We start from the raw sequence: 15835 nt of genomic DNA on the forward strand, positions 1-15835 counted from the left end.
TTTTCAGATGTAGACATTAGGTTAAATGACTCCATCATTTTTATATGTAGACAGGTTAAATGACTCCATCATTTTCAGATGTAGACATTAAGTTAAATGACTCCAGCATTTTCAGATGTAGACATTAGGTTAAATGACTCCAGCATTTTCAGATGTAGACAGGTTAAATGACTCCAGCATTTTCAGATGTAGACATTAAGTTAAATGACTCCAGCATTTTCAGATGTAGACATTAGTTTAAATCAAAATTTCTGCAATCAGATTTCAATATCTCTATCCCAGTTAAAATCAGCTTCACAAAGATGACATGTCTGAAGTTTGGTGAAATAAAATAGTTATTCATATTCAGTACATTTAGAGCCTGAGTAATGTTATGCAGTTTTGGAACAGTGATGTATCTGAATCCTCTGATAGCAAAAAGTATCTTTCCAGGAACCTTGTCACAGTTTTTGTGTATTTCATTTCATTGCAGAGTTATCACACAAAATGTGCAGACCCTAGAAACAGTTTACCTCTACCAGGTGTCACATACAAAACAAACAGACCACGTTTGGTGCCTTTAATTAGAAAACCCAATACAGATCCTTTTAAAACAAAATTCTCAGTCTAGTACCATTTTTTAAAAATTAAAATCAATTTTCAAATAACAAAATGACACATATTCAGACTTTAAAAATTTGTAGAGTCTTTAATGTGAATATACAATCATAAAGTAATCAAAGTCATTCAAGCTTGATTACTACAAATATATGCCATTTGATTGGTAAAACATAAGAACCAATTGATCCACCCAAATGCTGATTGTATCTTTATTGAACATTTTAATCTCTTAATCAAGAAATCACTAATTTTAAGTAGCATGTGAGTACATAATTGCCCTACCCATGTATATCATGTGTATCAGTACACTACAAGCTTAATTATGTATAGGTCATGTAGATATATGGGTATCATGTGGGGTGTATAATTAACCTGTAGAGGGAAAACAGATAATAGTGATAGTATGATGCAAGTTTACCATACAAATCAAATTGTTTCTTTAGAAAAAGAAAACTGTATCATAATAATATCACAGCATCAGCATTGGCAAAAAATTTGGCTTGGAGTGGATTCCTTCCTTCCTTGCTTCTGGTATAGTGCCCATTTTCTTTTACCAAAATGTAGTTTGTATTACTAAATTCAAACTTAATGGTCTTGCTAAAATCAGCATTGAATTACAGATCCATTTGCCTTTTATATATAGTGAGGCAACTCAAAAATTTAGACCAATCATTAGACCTGATAGTAATCATTCATGAATAGTGTCCCTTTGATAGTAGAACGTGCTTTTAAAAGGAAATCACCACAATAATTTCTCTGACAGTGTTTCATTAATATAAATTCTCTAATGACAGACTGTTATGACTCTTAAATTAGGTAACAGAAAGAAGCAAAACCATCAAGTTTAATAAACTCAACAAAAATAAATATCTTTAAATTACAGAATGAACATTTAAGAGGAACTTACAGTATTGTGAATTAAATTACAAATAATCCCAAATGTCCTATCACAAGTACAAAAGTATAGAATTCACAAAATCATGAATGTGCTGACATTTCATTAGTCTGGAATATGCTAATGTACCAATAGTTTTGAATTATCACAATGATATAATCTAGAATGTCTTTGAATGAGTCCTCATTAATCCCAAAATAGTATTTTAGTCCAAAAGTTAATGAGTACTTTGTAATTTCAGTGAATAATTTCAGTAAATGATTCCTCTCAAATTATATCTGAACACAACTAAAACTGGTTCTACAGACTGATCTTAAGATATAAATAATTAATTATGTTTACCACAAGCATATATACTAATTTCACTTGACTAAAAACTCTAAAATGACCAGGATGTGGATCACAAGTTTGCTTCTAGAATATTTATAGCTTGTATATAGGGCTAGACAATAAAAACATGTATCAGTAAAGAACTTATTTAAATATGAAAACAATCAGGTATACATTAAACTCTATCCTCAGTCATTGACAAAGGTCAAGAACATTATATATATTAAATATACATAACACAGATAAAGATAGAAAATGTAGACGAATGTTATGTAGATCATGTAGAGCAGTATGATTATGTTCGTATAACCATGAATAGTTATATCTTGGGAGTTATTCTATCTGATTTTAATAGCAGCAGTTACTGAACCTGCCGCTATTGCTTAGATAATCGATTTTCATGCTGAAAATACACTGTATGTTTGATTTGAATACATCCTCTGACAGAGTGGAGAAAAGTCAGTATGACCTTTTGACCTTTTTGCACACCACTCTGTTGCATGGTTATGTGCAGAAAGTAGATATACCTATGTTGCATTGTTTTTTATGAACACCATTACTGAGTAGATGTTTTCTGAGTCACAAGAGGAATTATACCCATGAACAATAAAAAATCTGCAAATTAGCGGTCTCTTTCTATGATGTTAATATTCTCAGGGTTACAACTGTCCATTGGATTTAAATGAACCATATTGTAGCCTTTTTCTTCCCTATTAGAAATTCATTCTTTGCAGGAATTCTGAGGCTACCTCATGTTCTGCCCATTTATTTTGGACATACACTTTTATCTAAGCATAGACTGTGGTACGGGTAGGTCTGTATGTTCTAGGACAATAACAGGCCCTGCTGAAATGTTGAGGACATTGTTTTCTATATTTTAATTTAAAACTCGATTATTTATAACGTCACCACACTCTCATGTTGATATTGTTCATCTATTCACATGTTACCTCAATAAATAAATACTCAAGTGGAATTTCTTATATCTTTCAGTGGAAAATACTTAAGGTAATTTCAGTTTTTTGTTTATTCATGCATAAGATGAATTTAACAGCAATAACCATGTTGTTAGTGCATACACTGGTGTGTACATGGGACAACACTACTACAAACCAGGTGAGTCTCACTGACATCCATTTTTCCTTGTTAACAGCAACAAAAAAATGTCAGCAAAGCAATCTGTAGGACTGTGTGGCCACAAAAAGGCTTTGTGGAATACCAACACAGACTGCATCAAGTGTTCCAAGTGCACAAAAATAATTGTTGCACTGTTTGTGAATTGTGGTCTTCTATCACCTGGAATTTAGCTGATTCCAGACGTACTATCAAGGATGAAAGATGCTTCCCACCCCTTCTTCCTCAGAATTTTGTGGCTTCTTGTCCAGGTCTCACATGCTGGGACAACTTCAGCATTCTTTGAATCCCCTCCAGAAGGAGGGTCTCAATGTTTAAGAAGTGATTTGACTAGGGAGATGACAGAAAGTTCTCAAGTCTCTTACAGTGCATACGCTTCAGTTGGCCGGTTGCTTCTTCCTGTTGGGGAGATAGAGCACTATGGCAGCAGGTAGAGCACCACTGTACCTCAGAGCACCATGATGGCAGATTGCACTCTCCTATGAGGGAGGTAAAGCACCATGATAGTGGGTTGTGCCCTCCCTTGAAGGAGGTTGAGCACCACGATATTGGGTTGTGCCGTCCCTTGAAGGAGGTTGAGCACCAAAATGGGGGGTTGCATCCTCCCTTTAGGGAGGTTGAGTACCACATTTAGCGGGTTGCTCCCAGTATGGAGGTTGAGCACTGCAATACATATGGTACCTCTGGTACCCATGATGCACAGAGTAGTAAATCAGCTGAAGATGAGCTCTTTTCCATCTATCACTCATCAGCCTCATGGTACAGAGACATGGCCAGGATCAAGCTTTCCCTTTCCTCCCTGCACCATCCCACCCAGTGCAGGATTTGCAATTCATGCACAGGACTCGGGTTAGGGATGGGGACAATTTCTGTGTCCACCCCATCCCAGTTATACCTAGGAACCCTCATAGAATGTGGAGCCTTCCACCTCAGGGACCTTGGTTCATTATGCCCCTGAGGGCTGCTGGACCTTGTCCTCCCAGTTGAAGTGATGCAGCTCATGTCCTGCCATCACCTCACCATATGGTTTCCTCTTGGAAGGCTAATGGTGATAAATCGTCTAGAGTAGACAGCTGTTCTCCCCTCTGCATCTCTTGATGAATCAGGGACTGAAGTGCAGATTGCTTCTATGCCACCTCCATCAAGGGACATAGTGATGCCCAGCCACTCTCCAACTCAGAGTGTCCTTGATTATGATGATGACGATGGACTCCATCCTCATTGACTCCAGTGAGTTTCAGACAGAAGTGGTGGCAATGACACCTGCTCTCAGGCCCACCCCTTAATCTCAGATGGATGAATAAGATGAGGTCTGGTCCTTTGATAAGGAGGTTAATGAGGTTTACCATTTGTTACCCCCAGACTTGTGACCCAAACTATGAAACACAGTCCAAAAAGATCTCTGGGGTACAAACTCAAACAGACCACTTCTCCCACATTCATCCACAACTGAGGAAATATCAAGGTGTTCACTAGGCCAGAATATCACTTGAGGGTGGTCTGTTCCTTCATCAACTTTGAGAGCCCTTATCTTCTTCCAGCTATTGGGTACATTCCCCAGAGAGGTCTATTAAATCTCCTACTTTGAACTCAGATGCAGCCAAAGTGGGTATATCTTTAGGAACCTGGCCATGCCTTCCCATCAATACAATTGATGCCATGGAGCAGAAAACCATTTCCTTGTAACCATAGCTTTGCATGCCAAACTTTTCTCAGCTACTACCTTTAGTATGCAGAGAGAGACCTTCTTGAACCAGCCACATTAAAATGTGCTGAAAGCTGTGTCCAAGACATCCCAGCACTATCTGTTGCCATAGTATTATCATTGGAATTTCTGCATATATGCCATGACACTGCATTGTACTTGCCTTTCTTAACCACAGTAAGGACCTTCTGAGGGCTGCTCATCTAGAAGCCAAGACCCTCTTTGGGGGCCTCCTTCCTACTGTGGCTTCTCAAGACTGGCATTGATCTTTCACCTCAATTCCTGGTCCATCGACATCAACCAGGAAGTGAGGTCAGGCAATTGCCCACAAGTGCCATCTGCTAAATATTTCAATTTTTAAACATAATTTTTCTCTTCCCACCTATCCTCAGTCCAGTACCCAAACTCTTACTAGACCCCCTCCTCCCTCATCAGGTCCATGGTACCCTGGTCACCACAGATCCAAACGGAAGTGCTCTAACTCTCCTTCCTTTCCTAAAGGAGGAAAGGGTGGAGGACAACCCTAGCAATTTATCCTCTCTGCTGCTGTACATCTTCTTCTTGAACATCCCAGTAGGTACTCACTTAGTCCTCTTCTCAGGGGTTTGTTTAAGCATCATCGATAATGGTTGGGTCTTCTCCATCATAAACAAGGGTTATCAACTCCAGCTTCCGGAACAACCCCCACTATCAAGGACCCCCATTTTCTTTCCCCAGTCCAATCTGGTGAAATTAGGGGAGGAGGTGCACATCCTTTTGCAGAAAGGGGCAGTCTTAGGGGTCTTAAACAATCAGTCGCCTGCCTTCTACTTCACAAACTTTCTGATCGCCAAGAAAAGGGGGTAATTTTTAAACATAATTTATCTCTTCTCGCTTAACCAGTTTCTGTCAGAGGAAACCTTCGAGATTGAGACAATGTCTTCAGTCCAGGAGACTATTCATCCTTTCGATTGCATCTGCCAGATGAACAAGCAAGATTCATGCCTTGTCCATTAACTTCGGCTGTGTCCCATATAACGGTAATTGTAACTCTTTCCCATCTCTGTCAACCAGGTCTTTATAAAAATCAGTTATCTTTGGTAGCCGTCTTACCCACAGAGATTCCCACTCTCAGTAAATTCTGCACTGTGGATGACACAAAGAGTCTCTTGTGCCCCATGCATGCTGTTCGCTTCTATCTTAATGGCTTCAAAGGAAAAATAAAGGGTAGGAAATGTCCCTTTGTCCTTTTTCTGTTGCTCAGTAGATATTTCGGCTGCCACTATCTCCTGGTGGATTGTCATGACAATCAAAAGAGCATATGAATCACTCACCGATCGAGACCTCACTTTATGAGACTTGAAGTTCCTGAAGCTCAAGCCATTGCTTCTTCATAGCCTTACTTTAATCATTGCTCCTTCTACCTCCATTTATTTGCCAAACAAAAAAACAGAGCATAGTAATTTTTTCTCTGGTTCCCATTATTACACCACAGTGTGTTACTCGGAGAGACATGAACATTCTATAGATTGACCTCTCCCTCTATGGTGAGTACACTTAATTTCTCTGTTTTGATAAGTCTGATATCAGCCTACCCACCTTATTGACAAATTCAGCTAAGCAGTAGTGACAGGATAAGTAATTGGAGCTTTCAAAATATAGATTTTGGGGGGTAAAACTAATATTATACAATACTTACCTGTCACAATTGCCGAATACCCTCCTCCATCCCGCTCTGATGTCTTGCGTAATTGTCATCTGTGAAAAAGATGACCATGCAAAAGAGTGGTGTGTAAAAGGTCAAGAGGTCATACTGACTTTTTCACCATTTGGAAGAATATATTCACATCAAACGGACAGTTTATTTTCAGCATGAAAATAGATTGGACAAGCAATAGTGACAGGTAAGTATTGTATAATTAAAATTAGTTTTATCAACAACAAAACACCCCTATATTTTTAGGTCTACTAGTCATAGACAAGAGGAGCTAATAAGATGGTCTTTCAACTACCATCTATCTATGTCTGTCATCCACCATTAGCACAGGTTTATTTTTGCTACTCCTAAACTACTTGGAGGATTGCCATGAAATGTTTCATGAAAATGTGTCTTATGATAGTAGTGAAGTGGGCCACCCTAGCGTCAATGGAAATTAGCATTACAGAGACCCCTGGGCCACTCTAGCGTCAATGGAAAATTAACATGGAGAAAAATCGTGGGCCACTCTAGCGTCAAGGGGAATTTAAGATGGGAATAAATCGTGGGCCACTCTAGCGTCAAGGGGAATTTAACATGGGAATAAATCATGGGACTGTATAGCGTCAAGGGAAATTGAACATGGGAAAAATTGCTGGGTCACTCTAGGGACAAGGGGAATTGAACATATGGAAATTGAACATGGTGGGTCTGTATAGCGTCAAGGGGAATTGAACATGGTGGGATTGTCTAGGGACAATGATGGTAGAGGGTCAAACACAACAGAGACAGAGACATACATACACTAGTACAAGCGTGAGATTTATATATAAAGCATTACCAAGACCTGAAATCTTGATGGGGTGTTCAAAAATTTGCATAATTGTAATGATGCTATAAATAGCTATAATCAAGGAAATGCTCAACGACAAAATGGATGTGACTAAAAGTAACGCTAAAATGACGAAATTGTCCCAGAATTTAAAGGAAAATAAACATATCCCCGAAAATTAAGTTACAACGGTTTAGAATAAAATGGATAAAATTAGTAACTACTTACAAAATCAACTTGCGTGACGATCGTCGATAAACACCCATGTATCTATTTATAGGTATAATCAGCTAAAATTCCTATGAAATTCCACTATCTATAGCTCCAACTTGTGGGTTATTCCTTTGGAAAATCCCATTATCTTTTTATAGCCTCAGCTTGAGTGACATTCCTGTTTATGAACTCTAGTACATATGTATAGCTACAACCTGTGGAAATCCCCAAGTCCATATTTATAGTCTTAAAATTTGCAGCGTCAGTGACGTCACTGTACTGAACACTAGGGGATAAGTATCAACAGTGTTGCAAGTGGCTGACCTGAATACGCGCTACTGTAGGTAGGTAGGTAGAATGTATTTGATAGGGATAAAGGGAGTTTTATACAGACAAACAGAGACCAATAGACACAAAAACACACAAACACACACACAACGTACGCGCGCAGACATACTCACACACACACAAACACACAAACATAACGTACGCGCGTAGACATACTCACACACACACAAACACACAACGTACGCGCGCAGACATACACACACACACAAACACACAAACATACACAACGTACGCGCGCAGACATACTCACACACACACAAACACACAACGTACGCGCGCAGACATACTCACACACACACACACTATAAAATGGATAAAATTAGTAACTACTTACAAAATCAACTTGTGTGACGATCGTCGATAAACACCCATGTATCTATTTATAGCTATAATCAGCTAAAATTCCTATGAAATCTCACTATCTATTTATACTACAACTTGTGGGTTATTCCTTTGGAAAATCCCACTATCTTTTTATAGCCTCAGCTTGAGTGATGTTCCTGTTTATGAACTCTAGTATATATGTATAGCTACAACCTGTGGAAATCCCCAAGTCCATATTTATAGTCTCGAAATTTCTAGCGTCAGTGACGTCACTGTACTGAACAATAGGGGATAAGTGTCAACAGTGTTGCAAGTGGCTGACCTGAATACACGCTACTGCAGGTAGGTAGGTAGAGTGTATTTGATAGGGATAAAGTGAGTTTTATAGGGACAAACAGAGACCAGTACACACACACACACACACAACGTACGCGTGGAGACATGCACACACACACACACATACATACACACACAGAGGGAAGAGGAAAAAACAAACCCCAAATATACTATCAACACAGAAGGGAGATAATATAAACCCCAAACAAACTATCCACACAAACGTACGCGAACGCATACAAACCCCAAATATACTATCCACACAACGTCGCTAACGCATACAAACCCCAAATATGCTATCCACACTCGGGAGGAAGAAGAAAAAAAACAACCAAATGTACGATCTACACAACGTACGCGAACACACACACACACACACACACACAGAGGGAAGAGGAAAAAACAAACCCCAAATAAACTATCCACACAAACGTACGCGAACGCATATAAACCCCAAATATACTATCAACACAGAGTGAAGAAGAAAAAGTTTTTTGAAAGTACCTAAGCCCTCACCTGCAATGACCAACTCTGCCAAACACCTACACCCCACCCCCACCCCCAACACTACAAAACCCATTTAACCCGTTATTTTATGGCATCAGTGTGTGATTTAGGAAACATCAAGACACAAAATGATGGATGAATAGATTGACTGTTGTTTACGGACTTGCATGCCTAAAGAGCGTGCCTGAAGGAAAACATCCTTCCATTTCAATTCTAACTAAAACATGATCCAGAGGGATAGAGAGAGGTGAAAGAGCACAATTTCATAAAGTGTGAGTAAAAACAAAACACGCCATTCTTATTATACAATGTCAAGACCAAGAGACACTTATGTTTTCTTTCTGGTCTATTCTCTTTTAGAAGGTAGTATGAAATTTAACATCAGGGCCAACGCATCGGCTCACATTGTCAATTTTTCTATTTCCATGTCTTTACTGGCACAAGTTCTTCATCATCTTCAATTTCTTCTTCTGAATCCCTCTTCTCTTGTTTCGTCTTGTTTCTGTTTCTTCTCTTTTCTCGTAGGGCACTCTGAATTCCAGTGTCCTTTCTCCTGACAACGATATTAGGTATCTTGACTTTTGTCTCTCTTTCTTAGATGAAGCAGGTATTCTGGAGACAAATACCCATTTACCTTTGCAGATATAGCAAACTTCATTAGCACACACTTTCTTATGACTCTCATCAAATCAACGACCAAAAGAGTAAGTTTTGTTGCCACTTTCGCCTGTGAATTATGCTTTCGTATGACTTTTAGCAAATATTTGACCAGCAGGTCGATCTGTGCTGACTCTTCCATCTTCTTGATCGTTTGAGAGTGGAATTAATACTCTGATGCTAAGACACTCTCCTTATATACAGGGACCTGCTGCGTATGAAACCTAGTCAAATGTAATTTTGCAATAAGATGAAACGATTTCATTGAGGAAGTAAAAGGCAATGATGTACCGTATCGCCTCACACAAAACCTTAAGTGTTAGCTCAGATCCGTGTCAGCGATTTCGAAGACGACATAACTGAGCTTTCGTCAATGCTCTCCATTTATACCACAAAACCACGAGTCCTGATTCACGCCAAAAGAAATTTCGTTCGGTCCATAAAAAATAATATCACATCTGAGAAACGCAAAAACGAACTTCCAGAAAACTGAGAACGACGGCTTACACCTACAACGTGAAATGTATGAGTTCAAGTAGTGCGTAAAACTTAGTCAAATTAAATTTTTATAGTCAAGACGAAACGATCTTTTTTCGAAGAAGAAAGCAGACACCAAGCGACAATGGCGATCCGTGTCACACAACACTTTTCAAAATGTATATGATCAGAGGTTTGTTCTAGCGATCTGCACGGTTAAATTAAATGTTGATATATTTTGCAATAAGACGGACACAATTTCCATGGGATCACCCTTGGAACCATTGTTCGTGCATTAGTTTAATTTTTTAAAATATTTTTTTATATAAATCGCCTATAGGATAGACCCAGTAAAGCATGGCCATTCTCGTCACTGTGTGAATAGCTGCTCAAGTCAATTCGAAGTGAACGCGGTAAGAAAATAAGTATAGCCAATGAAATGGCTTACAACGGGTGATGCATTGTTTTGTTCTAGGACTGTGTGGCATAATAATCCCTATGTTCTTGCGTTGTTACCATTACAGTGCAGACAGACTGAAATGTGAACTTACAAGCCCTCTTTGTGTGTGTTGTACCATTTCTTCTTACCACATTAAAATACTGAGCGTCACAGTATTGGTTCGCGTTTTCAAGCTGACCATTTTTTTATATCTTACTTAAACATTTTAACAAACACTCACATCGATAGAGTCAGAACAGACGTGTTACAGTTGAGGGGCATGTTATCTTTTTTTTTTTTTTCAAACTAATAAATTTGGGGTTTGTATGAAGTAAAGAACCGAAAGTACAGTGAAACTCAAGGATGATGACCCAATCTGTCTGTCTATTGATGCGTATATTTACTTAAGAAGAAATATGACCTCTAAAACACAAAGAGATACAGCAAGCATGATTAGAATGAACATAACGATGTTTTCCTTCACGCCTGTGTAATTTAGAGTTTCAATCCTCTTTGAAGACAAACTTGGTCTCCTTTTGTAGGGCTTGAAATAATAAAAAACGTGAAAAAATATCTTAAGCACTTTGCTATAGATAATTTCATCAACAGACTAAACAACATAAATGCCATTACAACACTAGAAAGCCTTAAATCTTCTATCAAAAAGAAATGCATCAAAAAATTAAAGATTAACGATAACTAACCAATGAAACTGAATTTAACAAAGGCAGTGACATGTGAAGAAATGTCTCTCACTTTGGAAAGGTAGGCGAATGTACTCTGTCATGCACCATCAACTTGAAAAAAAAATATAAACAGAGAGAAACCTGAATTCAAAATTCAGTTGTTTTTTTATTCAAAATTGTTTCGTTTCTTTTTTCTTTTTTTGGAACAAATCTAAGCACTAATATAGAGTGGAAAAGGGAAAATGCACATACAAGCTTTGATATTTCTGAAAAAATGAGGGGATATTCCTAACGTTCATAACCACCTATGGACTTGGACTTGTCTGTGACTTATCCACAAAACAAGATGTACATATTTCTGGTCAAGCTGCAAGTGTGTGCGTGTTTTTGAAAATGGTAAAAATGGGATATACAATTTTCTCGTGATACTTATAAAGTGAAGAGTCTGTGCAAGTGTCAAAAGCCAAAGTCATATAAGTTTTGTATTTTGTACGACTTGTAAAGATTTCCACTTTAGAAAATGTGAAGTATCACAAGTTATTATCACAAACAGAAATGGAACATAGGGGCTTGCAAGAAAGAAAATAACCCAGACAGTTGGTGTCATCAAGAGTGCTAGAGACGGTACCCGAACTTGCTTGCTTGCTTGCTTGAATTAAAGTGATTTTCGCTCTAATGGAGCATATATCACTGGTTTAATAATGCACCGCGTGATTTTTAATTACTCCTAGGGAAGGAAAGAGAGCCTCATCTCCCAGGCTTTTATGTACTCACAGACTACTTTTAAATTTAGCCACTCAGGTGTAGGACTATCCTTAACCACCTGACTGAAAGGCTTTAAACATGAGTGGGAATAGTCTCACCACACACTCATTTTTCTGTCCGAGCGTGGTAAAGGAGGAAAAAGGTGCTCAAAAAGACAGCCATGGGTGTTAAGTTCTCAACAAAACGCTAGCCCGTACTTATTTCAAATCAAGTCGTGTCACCAAAAAAGACGACGTGTACGACATCAAAGGCATTGTCAAACGCAGAAACCGTAAAGTGGGCAAACGACATGTCAGAGAAGTCAAAGTACGTTGGAAAGGATATCCACCCAGTTTTGATTCTTGCATCGATGCTTCGCACTATAAAAAGAAGTGACCATCATACCCTTTCACACAGATTCAGCTCCTGCGATCACTCCTTCACCCAATTCTTCTCTGCAAGATTTACAAACACAACCCTTGTGGGTGTGGTATGGAAAATGTGTGCCTAAAACGCAAATCGTCTTTTTTTCTGCCAAACCTTCGTGGTGTATTGTGCCATCGGTGCAGCCATTGCCAATTTGAGTTTGCCACAAGGAGACAAACACTTGTGGACCATTGTATTTAGCAGTTACATCGGTTACCTGCTTCCTAATCCCTCCCTGAAATTCTCCTCGAACGGGAACAACGGGAACCTTGTGTCCAGTGTCAGTGCCAGTCACCACTCCAACAACAACCCCATTTTGGGCGGAGACACTCCTCTAACTTCCAGTATCGCCTCGGAGAGCCACAAAACTCTGGAATTATGTGCAATAACAACCAATTTTACTTAACCTTACCCAGTGACAGTTCCATGGAGGTGTTTCCCAAGAACACGTTGTGCTGTTACACGGTCAAATTACCTCAGACCATCCCGTTAGATCACGAAGCCCATTGGGAAGTGGCTTTAGTGGAAATCATTCACCCAACACAAATCAAAAACATCACCGAAAAGCAAAACACTTTCGAGGTGGAAATCCTGAATGCCCAATTGGAGGAAGAAATCAACAAAATCGGGTTTTTAGGGGACACAAGACCAGCCAGCAATCCAGCCTTCATTATCTACACCTTGAAAATTCCTTCAGGTTATTATTTTAGTGGTGAACATTTGGTGGACACTATTGCAGACAGGTTCAACTTAGCCTTTGGCAAAGCACTGAACAGAGCCAAAAAAAGTGTGAAGATTGAGTACCATAAAGTGGCTCATCGTCTCATGATCAAATTTCAAGATACGGACACACTATCCCTCAAGTTCAGTGGTAGTTTGTTTGAAATTTTGGGTGGACATGCAGAAATGGTCACAAACAATATGAGCCCCAAGATCAAAAGTAATATGGATTTTTACAGAGCTTTTGGAAACCCGGTAGAACTGAACCAAGGACTTAATTTGATCTTTGTGTATTCCGATGTGGTGGAGTACAACGTGGTGGGACACACCTCTGTTCCGTTACTGCGTGTCATTCCTTTCAAAGTGGATAGTACCACAAACAATGACCAGGAAGGTGCAAACACCTATCACGTACACCGTGAATTTGTACATCCTCACTATTTGCCCGTCAGTAAGTCGTATTTAGACACTGTCAACATTGCTATAAAAGGAGATCTGGGACAAAATATTCCATTCTCCAAAGGGAAAGTTACAGTGAAACTCCATTTTCGAAAACGGTTCTCTAACGAATTGTAAGTCAAGACAGCGAGGAGGGACATTTTCACTCTTTAAAATCCGGCCAGATGCGTGTGGAATTTCAGTTTGCAGAAAATCTACGCGCAGATAATACGGTGAACGTCATCCTGTATGCTGAATTGGACAATACGATATAAACCAACAGTTTGAGAGAAGTCGTTCTAGACTATTAGAAGTCATGGAAGACTTTTATCAATGTTTGTTTAGTAGGGATTCTTTGGACATGGAATGTGAAGATCCTGAGGAAGGAGAACCCCAAGACAAAGACGAAGAAGTCATCATGATGAAGTCTAGATGGCCAGAACAAGAATCACATTTAGTTTCCTGTTATGCTATAGTCTTGACAGAAAAAAAATTAAGGAATTGATCAAGAAAGATTGCTATGGATGTCATAACGATCATCCCAGTCAAATTCAACACGATAAATGCCTGATGCTGAGCCAAGAAGAAAAATTGGACGAATATCTGGACGAAGCTTGGAGTGTCATCTCGGAAGAAGACGTGTTACAACAGTGGTATAAAGGCTTGCGTGAACATTATTGTCCTCCATTAACAACTCAAGAGATCCATCGCATCGAAGCTCTGTTGGATCAGAGTTGGGAGACAAGGCGAAGAAATGGTTACTTGTCAGACATTTTCAAGCAAAAAGTCAGGATCGAATTGATGACTTATTATTACCTGTGAAGAAAAGAAAAGAAGCAAAACATGGATACCTGGGAACTTTATTACCTTTTGAACCACATTTCGTATACGGCTTCTTGGAATCCTGTCGTCAGTGCTAAAGATGAACTCCGTCATCGCAAACCTCAAGACCATCAAGCTTATGTGATCAACACGGACGACAGTCATCTCTGAGGAACCCACTGGGTAGCCGTCTACTTTCCTCAAGAAGGATGTGTGGGATATTTTGATTCCTATGGACTGCCCCCTTTGGAAGACGATATCATTGACTTTATGAGAAGAAATGCTCAGACCACCCGATTCAATAATGTGAAATTACAAGGCACAGATTCCTTGGTGTGTGGACAATATTGTGTGTATTTTCTGCATCATCGCAGCCTGGGCTATTCCTTAGAACATTTTGTGACTCATTTTGATCCTCGTTCTTCTTCTAGAAACGATGTGAAAGTAGATCGATGGTTTTGTGACCATTATGCTTATCTTTTGTCTCAAGCTAGGAAACGTAGTGTCCATCAATGGCCTAATGACTTCCAACAGTGGAAATCACAATTTCATTCACAACGTTGTTAGCCCTGTTTAAAGTAGACTGTAAATTGAAAACAAATGTTTGGTATTTGAAAAAAATGTTTGATGTTATATTGTTGGATTATTGTTAAAAAAATGTTAGAGTTGTTTGTTTGTATGAATAAAAAAATGTGTTTTGAAGAAAAAAATGCCTTTGTGGTTTGTTTGGCTATAGGAATCTTGATTCATGCTCTTTGACTTCTCTCTATCCCTCCCATAACACTATTTGAACGTTTCGGCTCGAAAACCGTGTAGTAATGTTTTCCTTCACGTCCGCGCTTTGACTTTAAGAACCGGGGAAGTTTCCAGTCTGCCCATCCATTGTCAACTCATCCTCCTACGAAGATGTGCTCCAAACTAACTAAGCTAAACGAAGCCTACGTGAATTTGCATAGGGTCAGACACAGTCTGATACCGAAGCCAGAAGAGATAGAAAATGTGAGAATGCTAAAAGTCACTGAAGACCTTAAAGAAGAGCTCTTCAAGGAGGAATTCAAGAAGGAGAAAGAAGAATGGATGGAGAAGTACAGACTTCATAAACAGCAGAGAGAGCAGCAACGGCAGCAGCATGAACCTGACAGAGGCTTTGTCAACAGTTGTATCGACACCAAAGAGTTCTTCTCTTTTCCGAAGAAGCAGACCTTATCCTGTGAGAAAGCCTGTCGTCAGAGGAGGCCGCCATCTTATAACCTAAGCGATCGCCATAGCTTCAAGTTCCAAAAAAACAATTTCAGGGCTACCCCATACTCTCGAAAAGAAATAATATTCCATTGCCTCTGATATGTTAGTCAGTTAGAAGAAAAAATACAGAAGTGAGTCTATCAGCACATGATTTCATGAAAGTGCGACTCTAAGTCCTTCGTTTCCGTCACTTATGAAAATTTTAAAAATAGTAATGTTCTGTAAAAAAGTGAGTGAGTGTTTCTTTTAGGTTTGTGCGTTGTTTTTTTTGTTGGTGATAATATG

General features: G+C 39.0%; 1 protein-coding gene across 6 annotated transcripts in view; it reads left to right on the forward strand.

Moving 5' to 3' along the window:
* The window catches only part of LOC149804709 (regulator of G protein signaling 7-like), a 294195-nt gene that overhangs the window by 119181 nt on the left and 159179 nt on the right, over positions 1-15835 (forward strand). The window lies entirely within an intron of this gene.

Source organism: Sinohyriopsis cumingii, chromosome 2 (assembly GCF_028554795.1).
Source record: "Sinohyriopsis cumingii isolate HCF-2022 chromosome 2, ASM2855479v2, whole genome shotgun sequence".
NCBI lineage: Eukaryota > Metazoa > Mollusca > Bivalvia > Unionida > Unionidae > Sinohyriopsis > Sinohyriopsis cumingii.